Below are 25,054 nucleotides of genomic sequence, written 5' to 3'. Positions count from 1 at the left end.
CTCCAAGCAACAACAGAGTCTGTAAGAAAGGAGATGTGGGAAACTTTGTGCCACTCTTCTCCTGGGTGTTTTTTCTGTATGAAATGATGGTTGGATGGACAGTCAGGAAGTATTCTGCACTTCTAAGTAGGCAGGGTGCTTTTTTTTAGTCCCAAACACCCCAAATATCAATGTACTGCCAAACTTAATGTCTCAAAAGCACTCAAGACTGCAAGGTGTGACATGACAGGTGGTTCAATCATCACCATTTCATGTATTTTACGATCATTTGCTTTATATGCAAATATTTTGTAGCTGTGTCTGAGATCAACTTTTCTTCAGTTAATGAAATATCATGGAAAACATGGTGGAAGACTATAAACTCTTCCAAAATCAGCATTTTCAATTCCTCATCTAATTATTCTCCAGAAATGTACAAACAGAGAACAAAACAAAAACTCATCTTGCAGATCAGTGCATTCAAAGTGGTTTTGCCTGACACTTTGCTCTAGGTTGATGTGACACCTACACTGCTAGCTGACATACGAGACCGGAAATGAAAAAGTGAAGCCGAAGGGAAGTGTTTGTTCTCCTCCAGGACACTGAAATCTTAACTCTGAAATCTCTTAAGGAAAAAAGCTTCATCTGAATGAGATAGAAAATGTGTATTACAGATTGTCTTGAAATACGCATTATTTGTGTGTATTTGTGGACATTCTAGTACATATTCTACCAATATAAGTGCTATGACATACATACCAAAAGAAAAAGAGGAAAAAGCACAGCCTTGAGTATTTCATTCCCCAAAATATAGTTACTTCTTTAATCTCTTTTCCCTGTCTCAGAAAAGCATATCAGATTGTTCAACAAGGGATGCAATTATCTACAACTTTTTTACATACAGGAAATTCAGAACAGCAGAACATTCTTTTGGAAAATGTAGGCAGTTGATTCTGAAATCCCTGTGATTTTATATCATGACAAAACATACCATACTGAAGGTGTACATAGGCAGTTACTTCCTGTTGCAGACAAACATGTATTGAGCACTCCCTGCTGTACCTATGCAACCTACGTTACCCTATTGTTTTCTTGCTGCTTTTCAGAACGTTTCTCTAAACGAATGAGAACAGATCAACTGCGATCTTACACAGAAAAGAACACAAGCTTTAGTGCCATCCTCTAAGTATCAGAGACTACAAGGGCAAAGGACTGCACTCCCGTCACACACTCAAGGTAAGTTCTTCCTGCAGTCCCCAACATTCTTCAACAACCTGTTTCTAACAGCARACATAGAAGCTTCTGGTTTTCTCTCGTTAAGCTTGGTCTATATAAAGTGTATTCCTCTCCCCATTTCCTCCCCATCAGATAGAAACAACTTGTTTTGCCTGTGTTGCCAAATTAGAGAGCCCCTCCTATGACTGCTGGACGACTGCCTTTATGGTTCTTTTATGACATATTTATGGAAGGCCTTACTGCTGCCTTATAATTCTGTCACTGAAATACAGAATCCCTACTGAAAATCAGTAATAACACTATTTAGCATAGTATGCAAGGGGAACACTTTTACATACCTCGTATGACGGCTCATCTACTGAATTCCCAGTATTCAGTATTTTGTTGATATCTTTGAGTCTTTTCCATAATTAGTGTGTTGCTGAAAGACATATGTGCAGACTTCAGGAATATAAAATACAGCAATTAATAGGCTCCTATTASCACTGACCAGCTTGGACAATTTGTATTTTCAGTTTCACATATACTTAGCAATAGCTCTTTACTTTGTTGCTTTAGTTTGTTAATACATCACGTCCACGTCCTGTTACACACTACACTGTTCTCTTGGAGTGGTGCTATTCATGTTCAAAGCATCATGCACTTCCGGTGCCRGAACTAGCCAGTCTCCCTGAAAGAACAAAAAGCTATGTTTTTCTGATAGTGAAATACTGTTTTAAATACTGCATTTTGYGTTCACTGTAATTGTGCATTAATTCTTTTAAGAGTTACTTTAACCACTCCTGCAAATCTGAAGCAATGGTGACATTCTATTGTTTCTATTGTTTAATTTCAATATGCAATAATCTCTCCAAGTTGAATAATTCTGAATCTGTGCACACTTTGCAGGTTAGAGACAATTTGATCTGAATAGCTCTTTCATGTAAATRTTTTGGCAGTAACAAAAAAAATTCACATTACTACTTAAAACTTCAAACAGTGATAAGGATTTTTCATGACAGTAATGAAAGAGCTTGATAGGCAGGTGGCTGAAAATCATTATTTCCTCTCTCTGCAACTGATATTTTCTCACTGAAAAAAAAAAAAAAAAGGAAAACAAATCTACTTTCAACAGCTTATTTCTGTATTAATGTGATACCAGTAACATCTGTGTAGATACCTCTCTTCTCCTACGGGCAAGCCCTTATATACAACACAGTCCAAGAAAGCTTGAAAGCTTCACCCCACAGCTGTAGGGTAAACATGTGATACAATGTTTGAAGCATTAACTAATGGGAGGAAGTAAATGGAGTATGATAACAATAGCAATAGGGAAATTTCTCAAGTGGTTTGAGGAGGCTGTCTAGAGCAGGCTGGATGTTTGATTATGTAGGCACTGGATACCCACTCCTCTCTACTTGAATAATACATGGGAGMTAGAAATTGTTTACTTTAAAATACCAAAATGAGAAATGACCATGTTCTGAAAATAAACCTGGGAGTTTCAACTCTGCTACCTCTAGGAAAGCCCAGTGGGAGGGATAGGATTGCTAGAACTAGAGGAGGCCTCCTTTTCCATATTTGTTATCATATAACAAAATCTGAAGGCATCTTCCTTTGCAAAGAGCAGGAAATAATTCCTATGCAGCTCCAGGGCCATTCAGAGGTTACGGTGCCCATTTCACTTGTGATGTTAAACAACGGAGTGCTTCATAATTTTTTGGGAAATTTCCCCCCAAATAAAAAAAAATAAAAAARAAAAAAAAAAAAAAAAAAAAAAGAAGACTCATGTACAGTGGAGAGTTTCTGACTTAGTCATAGGTGAAAACGTAGTGCTCGTCAGCTTTCCTCTCTCTTTGTGAAGTTCTCAAATACAACTGGTTGTTTTCCACCACTGGGGAGATTTCTTAGGGATACATTTGAGGGCACATAGTCAGTGACCAGAAGTTCCAGTTAAAATRTTTCTGTTAACTGGAGATTGTTCTGAAAATATGAACATGAATGTTGTGAATCTATGTTGTATTTTCAGCCTCTGCTCTGTATCTGTTTGAAATAGTAACCTAAAGTTCTATKGCGATAAACTCCAGTATCCTACTGAGAAGGACTAGTGCATATGTTGTCTACATATTAACAAATGCAACCATGCTTCTGCATTTTCCTCAGAACTAAAAAGGATTGCACACATGACGTTTATATAACGCAATGTTAAGATGTCTACATCTGGGAGACAGATTGTACCTGTCATTTCAGTCCCAGGATGAGGCAGCCTAAGATGTGTCAAGAGCTAAGAGGTCCTTGCCTTAAAGAGTGAAACRTGGTATTACTGACTTCAGCAGCAAAATTCTCATCAACTTCTGTGCTTGGTCTAGGATGCATTTTTATTCCATGTAAATAGAAGCACATATTTTAACGAAACAAGAATGACTTCTGTCAATCAGAGAACATGTAATCACTTTTAGATAATTTGTAATACCATTTGTTAAGTACACAGTTCAGATTTTTCTGCACAGATTTTCTTATTTTTTCCATGCAAAGTTGCTTGTTACCCATAGTCTTGGGACTTAAATGTTGCTTGATAACTTTTACAYAGTATTATGAATAACATGTTTGGAAAGGACTTTGAGATAGATGCGGCTACAATCTCCCAAATTAATAAAATTCACTATGTTTTTATTGACGTGGAGGAATTGCATTTCTTCAGATCAGTTAGCTTACCTTAATCAACTCGCTCTGCTCTTTATGGATCCGGTTTAACACCTTCAACCACTATGAATTTTTGTTCTTACAGTCTCCTCCATTCTCTCCCTTGCTTGTTTAAAAGAGGGATGCAGCATATCAGATACCAAACAGCTAGCTATGCTCCACTTGTTTTACTAAGTATAAATTCACCTAAAACTATCATCTGCTAAATTTTCTGCTAGTTTCTGTCCTGTTATCATTATAGCTGTGCTTTGTAGCCTGCCTTCGTCTCCTTTCCAGGCATGCAAGCCTTTTCTCAGCATGTCATCTCCAGATGTTTGGTCATAACACTCCAATTAGCGCGAGAGAGACGGGAATTCTGCTGTGACACCAGACTGAAATCTCTAACAACCCCAAGCTATGTCCGTAACCACTTCCTAATAGGTTTTTCACATTTGCTTGTGTTTTACGGTTCTAACCAAGGAATTTATAACAGGACTGGGGACATCCCGCTGGGAATTTGCAGAAGGGATATGCCTGTCCCCTGCATTGTCTCAGAGAATACTGAGCAGGCACTGAACTGATTAAAAAACCCAGAACTTTCCGATGCCTCATTTTATTCTTTTTGTCTTTGGCTTAACTCATTGTGGGTTGATACTGTTTAAGGTGCTAACCTTTCTTAATCAATGGTTTTAATGTAGCTGTCAGATTTAACCAAGTAAGATGTTAAGAAATCTTCTATCCCATTGCTGCATTACCAAGGATGTTTCAATGAAAACACAATCCTTTTGATCTTAGTTGCTTGGGAGCTCTTCTGCAGCTTGTATCTCAGCAGAAAATCTAACAATCTGTTTGTGCTTACTGGGAAAAAGATATTGTTGCCTTGCCAACATAATTACACTGGTGAGTTAGGGAATAACAAGTGAGAACAGATGAAATATTTAGATATAGTCTGTTTTCATGTGCGGTGATTGTCACTAATAAAGCAAGAACGTGTGGTTTGTGGTTAAGGGACAGGATGAGGAACCAGGACATCTGGGTTTCCTTCTGAGCTTTACCACAGTGTATTGAAGAAGTCATCAAGCTCCTCTGCACCCCAGGAGTTGGAAGTGGATAATAATACCCTGGGGGCTAATTCTTCAGTGCCATAGTTTTAAGACATACAGAGGGGAAGAGCAATACAAGTGTATGATTTTTATGTATCAGAAATCAGTCAGACCAACGAAAAGTTTACCAAGAAAGTTTGGGAATTAATTTATCCTATCTTGACTTTAAGAATCAGACCCACCTGCCATTTCCTAGCAATGACAGAAAAACAAGAGGAAAATTAGAAAAAGCTTGGAATGTTGGAACAGAATCCTGTCCAAAAGTATGTCATCTTAGGTCTTCTGTGACAAATTTGCTGGGCTTCACACTTGGCTTTTTTTTTTTTCTCTGTTTTTTTTTCTTAATATCTAAGGGGCTGCTACATACGTCGTGGGGACATGGCAGTGATTTGCTTAGAACTGAAATGTACTAATTTATCCAAAGCCTATAAACAACTTTGGCCTTAATTCACAAGCCTCAGTAGGATTTAAGGAGGACTTACACTGGCCACCTATAAAGGGATGCATTTCCCCTACCTAAATGTATTTTGTTCACTGCAGCTGTTAACTAGCAATTCCCTAAACAATAGATTAAAATCATGTAATTAGTATAAAAATAATTAAAGCAAAGATTAATTCTACCTCACAGTAAATAAGTACGTTTGCTATGTAAGACATAGTGGAATAGAGAAGAATTTTTTTTGTGCATGCATATGCTAGCAGAGAATCTCTAAGAGTTGCTGCTTTGGCTGAGGAGGAGAAGACTTGTGTTAGGGATTCAAAGGCCTAGAGTTTAAATCATGGTTATTATTCATTTGGGATGAGCATTGTCTTATTTGAGGTTTTCCAGTGCTCATTTGAAACAATTTTAGTAGTAAAAACAAGTCTCTCACACAATAATAATTTTGTATCSACTTTTGGATACTGGGCATTAAATGGCTATATCCACATCAGAAAGTTAAGCAGCCCAATGGGAGCACATCTGTGGTGCAGAACAGTTGGTACAAAGGACCCAGTGTCCATATTATATAAATGGTCTGGTCCCGTGTACTGTATGGTGGCAGTACAGTAAGCACTTCCCTGGTATATATTTCCCATACYGCTTTCACCCTGAAGTCTGGTTCATATGCTCTGACACCAGCCCATAGTACAAGAAAAAGCACAGTAAGTGGGGGCAATCATGAGATTTGTTTTAGAAGAGCACTTCTGACCTGAATGAAAATGCTGACATCTGTGCACCCGATTTCCACCCTTATCACTGAATAAAGGAGGTACAAAGGTCTGATTTGCAGTTAGAATGCAGTTAACTAGGCAAAACCATGAGCACAAATTTTCAGTTGCATTTGTAGAAACGAAGGCAAGGCTTTGATCTAGACRTTGTTAAAGCAACACTTGGAATAATTTAATGTAGGATAATTTCAGAATATTTTGAAAGAGGCTTTTGSCTATGTGTAAAGAAAACTGGCTTCAAGCTGTTGAGTTTATCTCATTTGAGAACATTATTGAGAACGGTTTCATCCACTGCAATATTAGCTTAGGAAATACATTTTTAAATACGGAAAAAAATGGATATTCAGCATCAGTCTAAGCTCATACCATATTTTCTATGATAATAGATGAAGAGTTAATCTATCAATGAAAAATAAATGCTCCAGGTATCTGCAGGGATTAATTTCTCTCTTATCTGACTTGTACACTAAAACTGAGAATACAACCCACTGCTTAACCAAGCCCACTCCCTTCCCTATCCCTGGAAGTGACTCATTCCTCCAGTTCTTGCTTTCACAAGAAAAAAACTGGGCACACAAACTGCCAAGAAATCTTAGCCCATTCTGTCCAGTTTCTCAATGCTCCCGATGGAGAACKAGCAGCTTGTATTCAGAGAGGACTAGAAAGTTATGTCAAAATGGAAGAAAATTGGTACGCTAGATTCGATTGCCTGTGTTCATCCGAGATGAGGCATCTTAAAAAAATGAATGTGCTCAGAGCTAAGGCAATAATTATCAGGAAGCTCATCTTCTTTTTTTAAAAAACTGCACTCAAAGCTACGATCAGCAGGGACTTATTTAGTATCCTTGGCCGTTCTTAGCCTTCTGTAAGGTTCAGACAGATAAAAAGAGAATATGTGAAGGCTCTATTTCAGATTTGCTTGTAGGAAGGTGACTGAGGGAATAAAAWGTGTCTTTTTATCTGAGGAAGAGAGCAAGAGTTCTGGCTGCATGTGGTGAATCATACCACCATAACATCTTTCACACTAATTTCCCTAAAAACACATCCAAAACTAACACATACATGCACATCTAGATGTATATCTTTATATGTGGAGTCACATAAATAACTACCTTTATGTGGTAAGGCAAAAGAGACTGAACAACCAGAAGATTTAGTAATAACATTCTTTTCCTATGGTATAAATCCCACTAGTAGTAATTTCACCTTGAAATGGAAAGCATAGCATTACAGTATTTGAGCACAAAGGCCAAATTTCCCTGGATGCCAGTTAGACCCCCAAGCTCATACAAACACAGCAGGAGAAATCTAAAATGATTTTGTTTCCTAGTGGCACTAATTCCATTGCTGGAGAAAATACAATTATATTTATATTAGCATTATAATGATAACTTTGCAGGCCAGATTCCCATCTGTTTGTTAGGCGAGATATAAACAAAGCATCAGCAGAGGCCTAAGGAATTTCTATTCCTCTGTGGTGGTGTGCCTGGCTGCCTAGCTAGTAATTTCACCAGTAAGAGGAAAGTTCATTCTGTGAAAAATATAGTTAAGATTCAATTTGGTCTTAAAYGCAAAACCTCCCCATTTTCTGTTGATCATGGCATCCTCAAAAAAACTCCACCTGGACTGCAATTTGCAGGCTAGGTTTTGCCCTGTGTATCTGTAAAACTTGGTCAGCATTAGTTTTATCATTCTTGAGTTAATCATACACAATCCATTCTAATCTATGCTTAACCCTTTTCTATATGATCCAGTTAAAGCATTTTCCTTTGAAAAACACACACAATAAGGTGAGAGCAGCTTCCTACTTATTATTAATTTTTTTTCCCCAGGATTTTCTTTCAGGGAATGGGTACAATATTTTTAAAGCAAATACATCTGTACCTGTGTTCAGGATATTTTCTTCACTATTTTTCAGCTTCAAGTTGGAGCAGTTTGTATTTACTAAAAATGCTTCTGTACATGTATTTTTTTTAAGGTTGTTTCAGTTGAGGCCACTCTCAGAATGTGTGCAATTCTCATTTCTGCTTTTAGAAATCTGTATTGAAAAAGAATAGAAAAAAAGGGAGGGGGAATGAAGTGATTTTTTACTCTTACTGTTACAGCAGTAGAGATGCAGTAAATAACAAAAAAATTGTTAGTTTTATAAAAACTTGACCTCCCTCCAAAGAAAGTGTCTCTTTTTCAGTTCTTTGCTACTACCTATCCATGTAAAGGTCATCCTTCTGAAATTTGCCTTTTAAAGTTAGATATCTGAGCCTATTAGATCATAAGTGGGAGCTGTAGATACATTTCTGAAACTAACTTTGATTTGGCAAAATAGTACAAATACTTTCCTAACTTCATGACCAGGAATAGTCACATGAACACCCAGGAAAATACTGAACTATATCACTTAAACTCACTGAATTGGGGAAGAGGTACACTTTGGAAACATACATACAGATGTATGTGTCTAATTTAAGGCAAGCTGTAGAATTTATGTCTTCAGGTTTGTAGGCATTACTAACTCCAGACTACATGAGATGTGGTATGCAGGTACAAGTCCTCTGATAAGTGATGACAAAGATATCAAAAGTGTTTTCACTTTTTCTATTTGTTTTGAAGCATGTAAACGTATTTGAAGAGTTCTATACAGGCAAATGTGAACTACATTAACTACGAATGGACATATGCTGTTAGGAAAATCTCTGTTAGCCTGACTAAATTAAAGGTACTGCCAAACCTCAGTGAAAAAATGTGATTTTCATTCAGTTCTTCAAGTTTGCTTTTAAAATGTCATTTTTATGCTGTGAAAGAACTCATCTGCTTCTTGACATATTCCATTCTTGTACAATAATGATATATCAAGTACAGAGAGATAAATATTTATTAAAGCAAAATGCTGATTATTTATGCAAATAAAGACATTGTAACTGAGATTCAAATAGACCTTTGACACTTTTTGATTGCAAATGTGTTAGCATATATATAAAAAAGTAAGATAACAAATCTACTGAATACAGACAAATTCATAAAAAAAAAATCAAGAAAAATATTCAGTGGGAGATTAAGAAAAATCAAGGTGCACATTCGACCTCAGAAACCACAAGGAGCCAAACCAAAATGAAGGTTTTAGAGGTTGGACTTAAGGTTGGTTCTTGGAATTTTCTACATTATNAAAAAAAAAAAAAAAAAAAATCCAATTAAAGTAAAAATAAAGGCTAAGAAATTTTAAGAACCATTGATCAGATGTTCTTCACTGAACTTTAGTAATATTTATCTTGGCATTAAAAGCCAGGTGTAATAATCATCAGAGAGAGAGAAGGAAAGAAAAGCACCGAAAGGTAAAATGGTCATGATTCGATAAACCAGAAAGCTGGAATATTTTTAAGCCTTTACAAAATGAAAACRTAAAGAAAATTACTTCCAGATAGGATCACTGGTCCCAGAAAGAAAGATGTGAAATGCTGAATTATCTTTTGATTTGGTTGTTTTTGAAGATCATGTGGTTCCAGGTTTACTGAACCTCAACCCGTTACACTCTTTGTTTTCCTCTCATACATAAAAGTTTAATGATTGCTGTAATGTGATATAAAAGCAGGCATAAATCATTCACATTTATATTATATACTCCACTGTGCATGCCTGTTAATTCTCCTGTCTCTTGGCAGTGTCGTCAAGTTCATGAAAAGTAGTAACTGTATCTAGAGATGAATGGAAACACAATCCCTAGGGCAAACATTCCTCATGTACAGGAAGAAACTGCACCTGCTTTTTTGGTCGTTTCCTGTACTATAGTAAATAAAATTCRTTAGAATGTAAAAATTTAATTTTTCCTAGTAGTGCTGAGCTACTGCTGGAAAACACTCATCTTACTCAAATCTACTACTTTTTTTATTATTAGACTGTATTTCTTTAAAAGGCATTATAGTATAATAATATATAGTATGGATACTAACCTACACTGTGTTTTCCCAAAGAATTAGAGTCTACCATTGGAAATTTATATTTCTCTCTTAGGACTTTCTGCGGACTACGCTAGTGTCTGCTCCATGTACAGAGTATTAGGTTCTGAAAATTATTTAGATATTTTGCAGTCCCTGAAAACAAAAGCAAAGAACATCTCATTACCTATCTTTTTTTTTCATTTCTCTTCAAAATATTCTACCCAAAGAGCTCACAAGTTTATTCCCTTTCCCTTACTCCCTGTCTTGCTGATAAGTTGTTTGCAGCAGGCATACRTAACAATAGATATCTGAGACACGGAATGGCTACTGATCTGAKAGGGACCAGTGATCAAGTCCCAGTGCTCCCACTGCATTGCACTGGCAAATATAGCATATGTTTTTCCTTAGTGCAGCTGAAGTGTCAGTACTACGTGCTACTAGTTTAGTATTTTTCAAATTCTGGTGTGTCTTCTCACAGGGACATCCGTGCTTTCAGTAAARACAATTCTATATTTAGCCAATAAGGGGCAATAGATATTAAAAGATACTGTTTCGTGGATATACTGTCTGATTTTGCATCAGTAGAATGTTACAGTAAGCAGGATCGGTCCTAAAATACAGAGTGTGAATGGAACAAAACCAACCAGAACTACTATGTTAAATACATCTCTTTTTTAAAATTATCTATCCAGAAAAAATCAATTGTACACTTAAATCTCTACCGTATTTTGCACTCAGGCATGCCAACACTACACACTGAACTGAGCACAGGCTTATTAATTCTGTCAAGAATTTTTGCAGTAGTGCAGAATAGTGCACTTGGGTCCCATGATACTGTGGTCAAACTGCTTCCCCTATTTGAGTGAGCCCAGATTTTTTTTTCTCCTACCTCCTGAAATCTGCGGCATCTGTTGTAAACTTGATCAGCACTGTTGGCTGTAAAATATTTCACYGATCGTAGTTCAGATGTTTTTTAGCTGATTGGGATCTCAATAGAAAATGTTGTAGCGAGAATACGTATCAAGCCATGCAAGCTTAAGAGAACAATACTGCACAAAAGAGGAACAGCACAGGGTATTCATTATCAAGATAAAACTAACAAGGTCAAAGTATTCAGCTGTGATATGTAGGAGAAAATGGCCATGGAGCTACTGGAGAGAGTCCAGCGTAGGGCTACAAAGATGGTCAGAGGGCTGGAGCACCTGCCCTAGGAGGAACGGCTGCAAGAGCTGGGCCTCTTCAGCCTGGGGAAGAGAAGACTGAGGGGGGATCTTATCAATGTGTGCAAGTACCTGAAGGGAGGGTGTCAAGGGGACAGGGACAAACTCTTTTCAGTTGTCCCGTGTGACAGGACAAGAGGCAGTGGGCAGAAACTGAAGCACAGGAAGTTCTGCCTGACCGTGAGGGGGAATTTCTTCCCTGTGAGAGTGACGGAGCACTGGAGCAGGTTGCCTAGAGAGGTGGTGGAGTCTCCTTCTCTGGAGATCTTCAAGGCCCACCTGGATGCAGCCCTGTCTAACGTGCTCTAGGTGATCCTGCTGAGCAGGGGGGGTTGGACTAGATGATCTCCAGAGGTCCCTTCCAACCTTACTGATTCCATGATGATTCTATGTTACATTGTTGAAGTATTAGTAAAAATAAATGTRTGTCTGTTTGTACGTGTATATACACACACACATAGGTACATATCAGTGGGAACTTGCTACATGTCACAAGAATCTTGTTTGAGGTTGGTAATCACCTTTGCTGTGTGATAGAAGTAATCACCCTTGTATTATGTGCACACTGCAAGTTATTATTAAGACAAAATAATGCAGAAAGATTTTAGTGAGATTTGTAAAGTTCTGGTGGAGAGGGGTGCCACTATCCCCAAGGTAAGACCTGTCCTTGCATTTCAGGGTAGCAGAACAAAGTAAGAATTTCAGTTAAAGTGATGAATTTTTCAACATAGAGCTGATAAATGTTCACATCAGACTTAGCACTCTGGAGATACCCTGCTGATCTGAACAGTAATTGCATACTGGCAGACTGAGGCTGTTGGGATCAGACTGTCGATTTAGCCTGCAGCCTGGCATCATTTGGCTTGTGGTTTTACATGCTCACTTATCAATCTCAGTTGCCCCAATGTTAAAAGAGAGGCCTTTCAGCAAAATAGAAATTTTTTCCTGAAACTCAAGGAGGTGGGAATTATAGCCCTTCATCGTGGCTACACTGATTTAATGCATAGTGGCATTTTTAGGCATTTACCCTGGTTATACTAATCTAATATGTTATGGTACATGTGCCAGCCTACCCTAATGTTTTCTTGAAGCATTTTATTAGTGCGAGATATTGCTGATTCTAAGTCAAGATCACCTACATATTTGTAACTCTTCTTGACTGAATGGTGCTACTGCCCGTAAGGGAAGCAATACTGGGGTAACGGTGGCTAAATCTAGGGCTGAAGGATTCCTTTTCTGTACGTAGTTCATAAAGAGAACAGCTGCAGAGAGGAAATTATTTGCAAGCTAGAATTTAACTAAATTAAACAATTTAAAGATAGAATGAGCTGAAGAACCTGTCATTTTAAAAAGTTAGAATTCTTTTGTTGAGAATTATGCTCCAGGACAATCAGAAAACGTCAGGTTTCCAGGAGTAAGAAAAAACAACAACACAAAAACTTCTGGTTTGGGTCAACTGAACTTAATTTTCTTCTGCTGTTTCCTTCATAGTAATACACCAAGACAAAACTTCTATTATAATATCTGCATTTATGATGCCAACTTGGATTACTAACTGCCCCACTTAACCTTTTCATGTGCCTTTGAGAAAGTCAGGTAAGCTAGGATTAATGTTCCCTAATATAGCCATATGAAAGAGAGTCATCCAGCTTAAGCTATCTTCCCATCTGCTTCTGTTGTCAATGAAGAGAGAGAGGAACAGAAAGAGAARTTTGGACCTTGGGTGGACTCAATTGCTCTTTGGCGATGCCTCCTCCACTACCTGCAAAGAAAGTGCTAGTACATTGGAAACTCAGTTCTTTTCTGTTAAACTTGAGATTTTGTCACTCCCTTACCACACAGAAGAGCTATGAAGATGACTGTGGGACATTCAAATATTAGGGTAGTGGAAGGTATATAAGAACCATTGATACACTGTTCACTTCCTGAGCATGCTGGCCTTCTACAAACACTCTTAGCTATGTCCAGCTGCAGTGTTCCCARTCCAAGTTTGGAGGGAAAATTTGGCTGAGCTTGTTTTTTTTCCATGTTCGTCAATATGAAAAATATGTCCTGTATATGGTACTTCTTCTGGCATTTACCACAGAAAGACCTTTACAGACAGATTCCAAAACCATAACATTTTTATAAATGCTTAATAGAAGCTTACAGATTTCACAGGCTTATATTGGCTTAAACAGGAGGAATTTTATRTGCTTTAACCAATATCACCTGAGGAAATATAGCTCCCAAATGGTGATTTTTCCAAAATACAGTTATATTATGGAAAGGATGAATGCTAGCATTGGGTCAAACTTTCCTAAAGGACACCTATAAACCCTTTTAAATACGAAGCTTTCACAACTTGTTTGTTCTTAACTGTAAGTTTTGCTTTTGCTGAACCTTGTTAAACCTAATTAGTATTTTTTAAATTAAGATCTCCTTTAAGATTAAATGTTAGWTTAAATGCCTCTTCTTTCATTTGCAACCACAATGTCTCCAATGGAATCAGTTTGTATGCACAATGCAAAGGTGAATTTTGAATGTTAACTGTTTTATAATCTTGAAAAAGATTCAAGAGGCTTATGTAAATATTTTAGAAAAATTATGGATATGACATACACTAATAATCATTTTAAATATTTGAGAAGAACAGCAAAAAAATCCTTTGTGTACTTACAGAAACTCCCAAAGCATTAACAATAGTTCAGTCTTTTTCAAAGTTCTGGAATACTCTTTGCTCCTAAAAATACCATCTTGTTTAGTTCTCAGAGGTTTAAAGATGCCTGGATTGGTTAGTGAAAAATACAGATTTTCTGGCAGTGGAACATTTTTTTACAGCACTGAAAACATTCATTATTTCCCCTTTCTCTCTCTCTCTCTCTTTTTTTTTTTTTTTTTTTTTTAAGGAGAATAATATCAAAGGCATAATTCTGAAATTAATATAAACAAAACAGCTTAAAACCACTGATATTAAAATCACTATTACTTGCTACTACTTCGTTTTGTTCATTTTGGGCTTGGAAAGGTTTAGGAGCACAATTTTTAATATATAATGCATTCAGTTAATAATAGATGTAGTAGGAAGTATATGATTGAATTTATAACTAGTAAAAATGCACCAATGGCAGGGAGTTACTCTATAAATACATATCACTATCACTGGCAAATCCTAATCTTAATAAGTGAAATCTAATAGGAAGCCAGTATGTGAAGACACTCGAATTTAATATTATGAGTCACCTCTGTCTGATTTCATCTAAAATAACATCGATCTGCTTCTGAATTTAACTAGATCCACAATATGCAGACAGTACATTATACAAGTTGGAAACTGATATATCAACTTGAACGCAGTAGCAGACAACGTAAACTTTAAAATAGAATCAAACAACCAAGCAACTTTGAAAAAATACTGTAAGCCATTTTTGATCATATTTTATTTATTTTTTTTTCATTTTTTCCACACCTCACTGGAGCTGGATTAATCCCAAAACTGTAGCAATACTTTACTACAAGGGAGACTATTTTAGAACTGTTTCTACCCTGTCCAGAGTACTGGACATTTCAGAACAGTTTGACTGGAAGATTCTCACTTCCTTTTCCAGGCAAAATTCAGATAAACATCTGTGCATTTGGATGCTAATCTAAATTAAACTGAGTATGGCAGAGACTTCCTTTAGCAGTTTCCCTGTCACTAAAGGAAATAAGARTGCAATTTTGTAAGTCCAATTACATGGTTACTGCTGAGCAGCCAAATATCAAGTTAAATGGAAAGTAAAAGACAAATTAGATGGATCTCTATGTAAATTGTTATTGTCTATTACATCAAAGTACTCCAAAATTGTACCGTATCATTTATAAAGCCTTGCTTCTGAACCAGAGAACTTGTAGTCCATTTATGACATACCAGACTCATGAAGAAAAATGTATATAGCTTTTTTTTTCAAGTCCCATTAATTCTAAAATAGACATAATCTGAAGCACAAATTGTGTTTTTCTTCCTGTTCTATTTGACTTTTTCAAAATATCTGGTGTGCATACRCCATCTCATTCATTTAAGAATAACTACACAATTAAGACATGTAACTTAAGAGGAAACATAAAAAAAAAGAGAGAGAGAGAGAGAATTTTTAAACCGATACATAGGTGCTCCAGACTCTATCTGAGCTGGGTTCAGAAATTCCTTCCTTCCTCCTGAACACTCATTTCTTTATAAGGCTTTGGTGGGACCAGAATTCACCTTCTATCAAGTCTGCATCACCTTCATGCACTTTATCAGCTACATGGATGTGTGTACCTCCTCTAAGCAACAATACAAATATTGTGTATGAATTGTTTATTGAGATGCTCATTGTACAAATATATAGGTTTGATAAAATAGGCTGCTAGAAAAGCAAAGGGAATAATAGAGAATGGCCTCTGATAAGCCATTCCACATCAAACTCTTATAATATAAAGCCAGAGTTCCTAATAAAATTCTTATTTCTTGACTTCAGTCAACTTGCAAAATTGTTTTACCAAGACCAAGGGCCAGACAACCAAAAGGATCATGGCTGACTAAACTGTCTTTCCAAGGAGCTAGAAGTGGAGGTCACCACTGAGAAACCAAATTCACTGACTGCCTGTTGTCTGCTTGCATCAGCTCAAGGCAGGCCTAGTTAGTGTATAAGGAAGAAACTTGCGAGAGCTCAGCTTTTTCAGGATCCCCTCCTAAGGCAGTCTGCAGCCTACCTCCCCACAAGCACCTTTACTGCCCTGTAAGGACACACTAGCATGGGCCAGTTGAAAGCCAGCACACAACCTCCTTGGCTCTTTCACCCACATTTCTCCTCCTGCTGAAGCCCCGGCCCTGGTGCCACCAAGTAAGTATTTGGGCAAAGGCTGCTACCGGACTACTCCCACCACAACCTGGGATGGTAGCAGCACACCCCAATGAGCAGCAGCACGTGCCAGATGCTATTTCATCTCTTAGCAGCTCCCTCACACACAGCTGTGGCCAGTGGTTGCTTGCTCTCCCTCTGGCCCAGCCAACTATATCATTTCTAACCAGATGAGCACTGTCTGCATGAATATAAATGAACAAATACATACAAGCAAAGTTGTTCAGTACCTAGTGATTCCATAAAAATAAATGAAAACTTTAAGTATGGTATTATTTTCCATGTGGTATCTTTCCTGTAGAAAAACAGAGTTTCTGTTTTCTATACCACATTCTATGTGAAAAGGGTCAGCTACCACARAGTTTACTGCATGATGGTCTAAAATTAGTAGTGTAAATCAGATGGCTCAATTATTTCAAGAGAGCTGAACCACGTTATGCCAGTATTTACATGGAGTGAATTATCATGTCTGTATGCACATTCCAAAAGCAAAAATCAGCTCAGCCTAAATTCAGTCGGCATGCTCTAATTCACAGAGCAACTGGTACCTGGYGGTTGTGTCTGCACCAGCACTCATGCAATGCACAAAGGTCCTGGATTTGCATGTGAAATTGATGTTTGATATTTAACTAACTTGCCTCTGTAGGACACTGTAGTATCAAACTTCGGGTCTTGTTCTCCACTGCTCAATGCCACGCTTAAGCTTTATACCCTGGTAAGAAGTATACAAAGCAGATATGAATGAAATCAGAATATTAACATTATGGTCACTTTGCACAAATGAACATAACAGAATAATGCTATATTTGCTTGAAAGAGATCAGTGAGACATTAAAATGTTGAGGAGTGTTTAATTCTAAAGGGAGTAAGATTTAGCAAACAATGTGAAAGGTTAATATATCTCTTTCTGGTTCTACAGACAAAAAGCAGCAAAGGAGACCAAAATACCGTATATTAATAACTTAGAAGCTATTTTTCATGCTGCTATCTTTACATCAAGTTTGATGCTAAACTGAAAGGGAAATCCGGCATCGGTAAATAATTATTAATTTGTGATAAGMATTACTTTTACATTTAAGATCAAAGCAAACATCCATAAATAATTTTAAGTATATTCATCTCCTCTGCCTTATGTCCTCTCTCTTAGTTTTACATTCAGCTGTCACTGTGTGTCCCTCTTACCTTCTTAATAAGTCCAGGAGCAACTGGAATCTGTCTGGAAAAGAAAATGAAATTCATTTAATTGATGGATAATATTTATTGGACCAAAAAAATTCAGGCAGAGATTATCTCAATATTAATCAGTGTACTAGAGGATTGAAAGATCTGTTATTATCAAACATCATTAAAGAAGCAATGAAATACTTTCCTAATTACGTTATTTTTCCCCTTCTGAAAATAACTATCACTCAAAGGATCAAAATATTAATACACTTTATTCAGACAATATTCCCTGTGATCTGACTAATCCTAAGGCTAGAGTTCATCGTAACTGAAATTGCTGTTTGAATATTATTATGCCATGAGAGGGTGGAAGTATAAACAAGCACACCGATGGCAGATTTACAATCATTTTGCAAATGACATTAAATATACCTTAAAAAAAAAAATCTGAGCCTATTCCACATGTAGTAAACTACCAAAAAAAGAACAATTKTAAGAAACCAAATTTATCTTCCTAGATGCGTAAGGACCATTCTAATCAGTAAACAGAATAATACCCTGGAAGATCACTGGCCATRTGAAAGTTAGATGTCTCAGTCAGATTAGACTCACTACTGTGTATTCATACTGGTGGCCATATGAGACATCAAAGACTTTTTTCAGTTTATGATCATTTCTAGTCCTGCAAGACAACAAAGTTGTGATACTAGAAATGCCTAAAGCCAGCTTTCTTCTGCTCTGTGARTCACCTGCAGGACCAGGACTTCCACGAGCTCTACACTCCAGCCTTTACCACTGATTGACTAATACGAAGACTGCTTCTAGGCCACAGCATAACAAAATTAGGCAGTCAAAAGCACAGATACGTCATTCATGRGATTTACAAGAGACCTAGCTGCAAAACTTCCAGTCAGTTAATCCACTCTTGCAAATTCTCCTAGATGATCACTACTTGCAGAAAACTCATCCYCCGACCTTTGAATTCTCATCAGACCAAATGAAAAGATTTTTTTCAAATCACACAGTAAAAGCATGGGGAATAACTTTTCAAAGTACTGATTGCATTTTAATTTTGGTTTCTAACACACCTGGACTGAAATCGCTGTCAGCAATATAGTCCAGAAGCCTTCCTTTCTTTTTTAAAAAACAAACTGAATTGCACCATTATTTTTACATGTCCTTGTACAGTATAGTTTGACTTAAAAACAGTCTAGCTGTTTTGTTACAAATGGTTTTAGTTTCCAAGYGGCAGAGCAATTCAAAACATACTGAACTGATTTAAAATATTAATATCCACAACCGGCACTAAATCAAAAAGAATTACTCTAGWCTAGTAAGCTTTCTTTCTGACAGTTCTTATTTTTAAAATACAGTTAAACACACTGCATATATTCACTTAGTTTAAAATAGCAAATCAACAACAGAGGGATCAATGTATTCCTTTTTTTTCTCACGTCTAAGGCATTTATTTRTAGGGAAAGGAATTCTTGATTTCTTTTCCTTTCAACTGAAAAAAATAATCTTGTAAGTGCACTTTTCATGTCCCAATGTCTAGCCACTTTGTGAAACTTTTAGATTCTGTAATTGGATAAATCAGATTTCCTCRTGAAGATCTAAAGCTGCAAGTACAATTTATCTTTAGATCATTTCTCAGTTCACTAATGGTACGAGCAGCTACTATCTTCAGACCAGATCCTGTAAACATGCACATGAATAGCTTCACCCATAAGAGCCATGCCGACAATGACCRTTTTATTGTTATTTCAGTTAGGGTGTGTTAAATCACTCCCTGGTATGAAAAACATTTACTAGGGTAACAGCTTTGATTTTCTAACATGAGATAATAAAAAGACATCTTCACATAAACTCATAAATTACATTACACAAAGAAATAAACTATAGGGTCACAAGACCATAAGCAAATGGTCACAAGATTTTTTTTACATCACTTTTTTCCCATTATATTAAAGGTCTCCCGCAGTTAAAAGTTCCATCTCAGAGTTCTTACTAGCTGCCATCTGTGAACAGTAATACAGGACACTGGCAACTCACGCCAACAGTGGAGCCTGTCAGGGTAGCACAGCGAAGTGTTTTTGCAAGATCAGCTGCACAACCCACACCTCCTCAGATGAAGGTCAGCATGGCCCTCCTGCCACAGCTGCTGCTGAGAGCAGCAACGAAGAGCAAGCAAAGAGTAACGCAGGCAAGGCCTCTGACCATCTCTGTTATGTATCTCCCAGGCTACAAACTGGTGCRGAGAAAGTGCTGAGCTCCATGCACAGTAGTCCCCAGGTGTCAACAGCTACATTTCACAAGCTCATGCTTTGAAATAATACTATGTCATGGAGCTGCTAGGTCTCACCTCAAAGGCCATGCTGGGAGCCTGACAGAGCCAATGTGCACTGGATCATCTCATAATTTAGGCAGCCCCACTGCAGTGGCAGGCACAGATGTCCCGTCAGGCACTCCCGGCAGAACGCCAGGAATAGCAACAGTAGGTAAAACGAAGGTTGTACTAAAACTGTACTAAGACTGGCTCCCAGCTGTGCAGCAGGATGAGATTTAATCTGGTCTGAGACAGATTACTCAGTATTTTCACATGTCAAGAGAATTTCATCCATTTGATAAATTCACAAAACCTCAGTGGGTGAGAAAAGGTGCTCCGGAGCTGCCCAGATTCCCCTTCTGACTCAATTCACTATTAATGCCACTCCTTAGCGCTGACACTACTTTCTGTGCGTGCGTGCCTGAACATAATTAGCACTGTTTTTGTCAAGTCATTGAAAAGATGAGTTCACTGGCAGTCACATGGGGAGAGCCAGACTCTTCATTTCCATGTGGACGGGAGAGTGATGAATTTGAAAGACAGTCTCACAGACTTCTTAAGAGCGCTACAGACCTAGCCTTAACGCTCATAGTTGGTGCCCAAGCATAAGCACAATAATGCAAAGCTAAAGACTTTGTTCTGCCATAAAACCAGGTGTACTGTGGCCAGCAGCAACACATTTTTCCTTGTTTTTCCTGCCTGCTCTGCCAAATGCTGTGATATGGTGATAGGCGGAAAGAGTTTGGTGATCTTATTTTGCTGCAGGTGCTTGCAGAGATGGAGAATACTTGCAATGTAGTATTTACATTGAGATTTTAAGTTCTCGGGCCACCAAAGAGTCAGCAGAAATCAGCAACCAACAGACAGTACTGATTGTAATTGTGCTGATGGCCTGGATTCCAACCAGCAAAGCTGTTAAAAAGTCACCTTATGCAGTTCTCTACATTATTCTGATTGTCACTTTATCCTGATATATTCCACTGTGCCTTTGCACACATAATGCTCCAGGATTTGACCCACATAAAGGCTACTCCCACAGTTTGTCCCAGTGACTTTTTCCGGAGTGTTAATGATTTAATGTTAATRTTAATGACTACCCACTTCAGAAAGTGTTGTGGAGACTGGGGTGTAAGAGGTCATTATTATTTAAACACATTTGTTTTGCCTTTCTTCTCAGAAACTTTAAATCAGAAATTTCCTTAAACAGAAAGCCCCAACTGACAGCTTTAGGATGTGTGAGAAAGACAYAGCTAATTCAGTGCAAAAGATAAGCCATTTCCTTGGGGAAGTACTAATACTAGGCCTATTTCTCCTTAATGTCATTTCATATTAATGTACTACATAGACAGGGATTTTAAATCTTTTTAATTGAAAAATATTTGTCTTTTTCTTACTAAAATAAGTTTTTTGCCTGGAGGTTAAGGAGTTTTAAAATTATTTCTGAATCATAGCCAATCTCTGGACAGTTTATCAGAAACAGAAGGATGAAGTTTGTTGTCTAATTTTTATCAGACCAGAGAAAGGAGAAACAGATTTCCTCAGTGACCCCAATAAAATCATTACATAAAGAGATGATGATAAATACGGAGTCCAGATATATCTAATTTTTCCAGATTTGCCAGCTGTTATGTACACATCCACATGTGTCAATACGTGTGCACACATGTCATAATTATGTATGTAAAGTGGAGGGAAAATCATCCAAACTCAGTGGTTGAAACAACAGTTGAAGAAAGAACTTCACATAGCTTTCCACTCCCTTTTTTTTTCTGGTTGAAACTTCCAAGAGCACTAAAACAACTGATTTTAATTCTTGTAGCTTTTTTTGATTCGTAAGCCATAAAATGTCCTCAAAAAGAGGAGAGTATGCAAATAACCTTTGACATTTAGCACATTCTGTACAGCAACATTTGAAAACTGTGATCCAGCTTTGGTCTATCAAGAGAAGAATTCAAAGAAGGAGGTGGCTTTGGCCCTGCCCCCTTTTCCAAAACGCCAGCACTGGGGAATGCAAGGAACATCCTCATAAAGATCTCTTCTTTTCCCATGGTTCCCTTTATATAGATGACATGCTGTAAGATTTAAAAAGCATTAAAACCATGTTCTTAGATGTATATTTACATGTTCTTCCAGGTAAAATGGTGCCTTGCTGTTGATTTTAGATGTCTAAAACCAAAGCTGAAATGCACTCAGATCTTGGGCAGGGGGACATATTTAAAATGGCATTCTGCAGGTTTATGTTTCTACGGATATCCAATCTGCCCAAAGTCTTTGAGTAAATGCACTACTTACAGAACACTTATTTATTAGGGTTAATTTTTTCTTGAAACTCCTTCCAGCCCACTGTACTCCTTCCATTTCTCTTCACCCTTGCATAATAGTTGTGTTTACTCTGATCTCCGCTGAAGAAAAAATATTTTCCTTTTCTAATTTAGTCCTTAGCCATTGTTTTCCCAACCTCAAGTTCTCAAGAAATATGATTTAAAAAAAAAAAAAAAAAAAAAGTCTAATTAAGCCATTTATCAAACTTTTCCAAGTGGGTAGAGTGACAAATTAGTCCTATCTTCCACTAACAATCTGATGGATGGGAAGATAAAGATGCAGAGGCTGTTATTTTAGCTGGAAGCTCTCTACTATATCAATTGTTTGGCCCCAAGCCAAAAGACCCTAAGAGATGACAAGAACTAATGAAGGATCTGTGGAGTTTATGCAGCATGAGGACTAACATCAAAGGAATCTGCCCTTATTAGCAAAATCTCTATGCCTTCTGTCTGAGAAAATACTCAATTGTTTCAAAGAAATTTTTTACTTAATCATTTTACTCCACTTAAGAAAAAAAAATGCAAACTATAGATAAATTTGTACAATAGTATACTGCTGTTGAGTTCTTTTCTCTACAAATATTAAATGCATGTTATGACATTACTTGTAAGTCAACCATGAGAGTTTAAGACAGGTAGACTACAAGCAAGTTTTTCTTAGAAACATCTTTATTTTTTATGTTATTCCTTCAGGAGAACTGGCTTCCTTGACAGGCTATATGCCACATACAATCTATACATATAAATATGGAAACAAGTGTTGAAACACAGTCAGAGGAAGTCAATCAACTGCAATAAAGGCAGGACCCCAAGACCATATTCCTGCCCCTGGGTCACATGAAGTCCCCCAGAAATCAGCAGCACAGATCTAATTGCAGAAGTAGGACTAGAGCACTGAAAGTTTCCTTGGAGTCAGAAAGGGACTGAGAAAATTCATGGAAGAAAAAGTCATCAAGGGTTGAATCAAGGCCAAACTACTTCTGGCTTGGAAGAGCCTAAGCCATGTAGCAACAGAGGCCAGGGAAGAATCCTGGGGAAACATCACTATTTGCCTGCTTACATTTACACTCTTCTGGAGCACTCGATCTGGGCTGCTGGGGGGCACAGGGTGCTGGGCAAGGGGGTTGCAACTCTGACGCTCATTCTTACACAACAGACTCTCCTTCAACATTTGTAAATTAAATCTTTCTACCTTCTCCCTGTGTTTTTAATTTACATCCATTTTTACATACAATGTAAAATGTACAATATATACAAGGTAGAACACAATTATCACTCTGCTAGAATGCAGGAAGAGGGAAGGCTAAAATGGCCAGGATGAATAAACACAAAAAGTTCAGACAGGGCTTGGATGATTTTTAAGAAAGACAAAAAGAAAGAAAAGACTTGTTTTGACACATTATTAGACAAGTTTGACTTGAGAACAAGCCATTTCTGCAGATATTCCACATTACTGGAAATTCAAAGAAGTAAAATTCATATATTTTTCACTGGGAAATAACTCATCGAGCTTTTTTAATGCCTCATTTTTTTCTTGTGGAAATAAAACAGTATTTAATTTACTGGTAGACTAAGAAACTGTAATTTTACTTTTTAAAAAATCTAATTGCAGTAATTCTGTGTAGCTAACATTCATATACCTGATCAGCTTAATCCATCTTTTCAACATTTTTTGGCATGGAATTTAAAACAGTAATACAAAGAAAAGAGTAAAATATAAGAATAGAGTCAATGGAAAGCCATACTCAGAACATTCTAAAATAATTTACCTCTTCTCTGTTCTAAATTTAAGATTATATGCAGAAAGTGTACTATGCAAAACTGAGGTATGTAATCAGTCTTGAACTTTTCTATGTTTCTCAGTGAAAAAGAATTGTATTCACCCCCTTCTATAGCTACCTATCCATCAAGCAGCTTATTCTGAAAGTGAAGAATGAGTGGAATTACTCTTGTGGAGCTATTTTTTCTTGTTACTCTTTCAAAGTGGGGCATGCCATTTAACCTTCTACGTTACACTTTAGCTAATGTAGATAAAGGCAATTTACATTGCTTTATCAGTTGTTCTGATATTCATAGACTCTGGTGTTTTTTAGGGAATTAGTAAAGTGGTTGGGACACACGAGGTCCAACATAAACAATCATGGAAAGAACAAAAGAAACYTTTTAATATTAAAATCTTATTTGGCATCTTTAAAAAAAGGAATAAGAATTCTGGCTGCAAATATAATGTGAATCATGTAATGTCATAATAACCCAACTTCCTTCTTGCTCCTGGAGTGCTTGACATTCGTAAGTACATAATGTGCTCTCTCAGCTGTTTATTGAAAATAAGACTGCTTAGGAACYGAGTTATGGGTCCTTTATATACCACTCCCTTGTAACACTTCGGATAAAGCTGTAAACAAAGATAATGCAATGGATGAAGTTTTCTACCCAGAACAGTATTTTTCCAATAAAAGTTTAGCACAAGTATTACGGCAACAGACAATTAAATGTTGAAATGTCATTGTTTCTAACTTAGAAAGGGAATTCCTTGAACAAAGAAGCTAAGGTGCTATTCGGCTGGGAATTAAACATTATTCAGCAAATGATCAGTCCTGAAATTGTCAATGAACCAAATTCTCTGCTTACTTATAATTAGCAACATGGTCATTGTCTAGCTCCTAAGGCATACTGTAAATACGTCAGAACAGACTGTGTAATCTAAGATTATTTAGAAGACAGTTATTCAAGAGACAGGTAAAAAAAGCTTATCTCTTGATCACTTCATCAGCTCTGTCTGCTAAACAGACAGAGACTGAATGCTGATTTTAAGAAGACATTCACTAGAGTATTACGATAGAGATTTTGTTTGCTAAATGAAACATCACGAGAGCAACAATTTCAAAACTGCATATCCTATTTTAGTTACCTCTGCTATCAAGCAAAGATAGGTTGACCTACTTGTATATAATAAAAAAGCTAAGGATCTCTAAACCAAAATCAGTCTCATTGAACTGAACAAAAATGGAGAAGTAAAATTGTTTCATTTCTTTACTCTTTTT

The 25,054-nt window shown here is 37.0% G+C and overlaps 1 long non-coding RNA gene across 1 annotated transcript in view; it reads left to right on the top strand.

The window, feature by feature from the left end:
- The window catches only part of LOC146584896 (uncharacterized), a 148,635-nt gene that overhangs the window by 122,853 nt on the left and 728 nt on the right, over positions 1-25,054 (top strand). Inside the window, exon 10 of the long non-coding RNA XR_014898107.1 lies at positions 1,086-1,215. This is a non-coding gene — a long non-coding RNA (uncharacterized LOC146584896). The remainder of the gene's footprint in view (positions 1-1,085; positions 1,216-25,054) is intronic.

The sequence above is a fragment of the Rhea americana genome, unplaced genomic scaffold, assembly GCF_003343005.1.
Source record: "Rhea americana isolate MKP2758 unplaced genomic scaffold, rheAme1 scaffold_89, whole genome shotgun sequence".
Taxonomy (NCBI): Eukaryota; Metazoa; Chordata; class Aves; order Rheiformes; family Rheidae; genus Rhea; species Rhea americana.
This window is presented reverse-complemented; position numbering and strand designations above follow the sequence as displayed.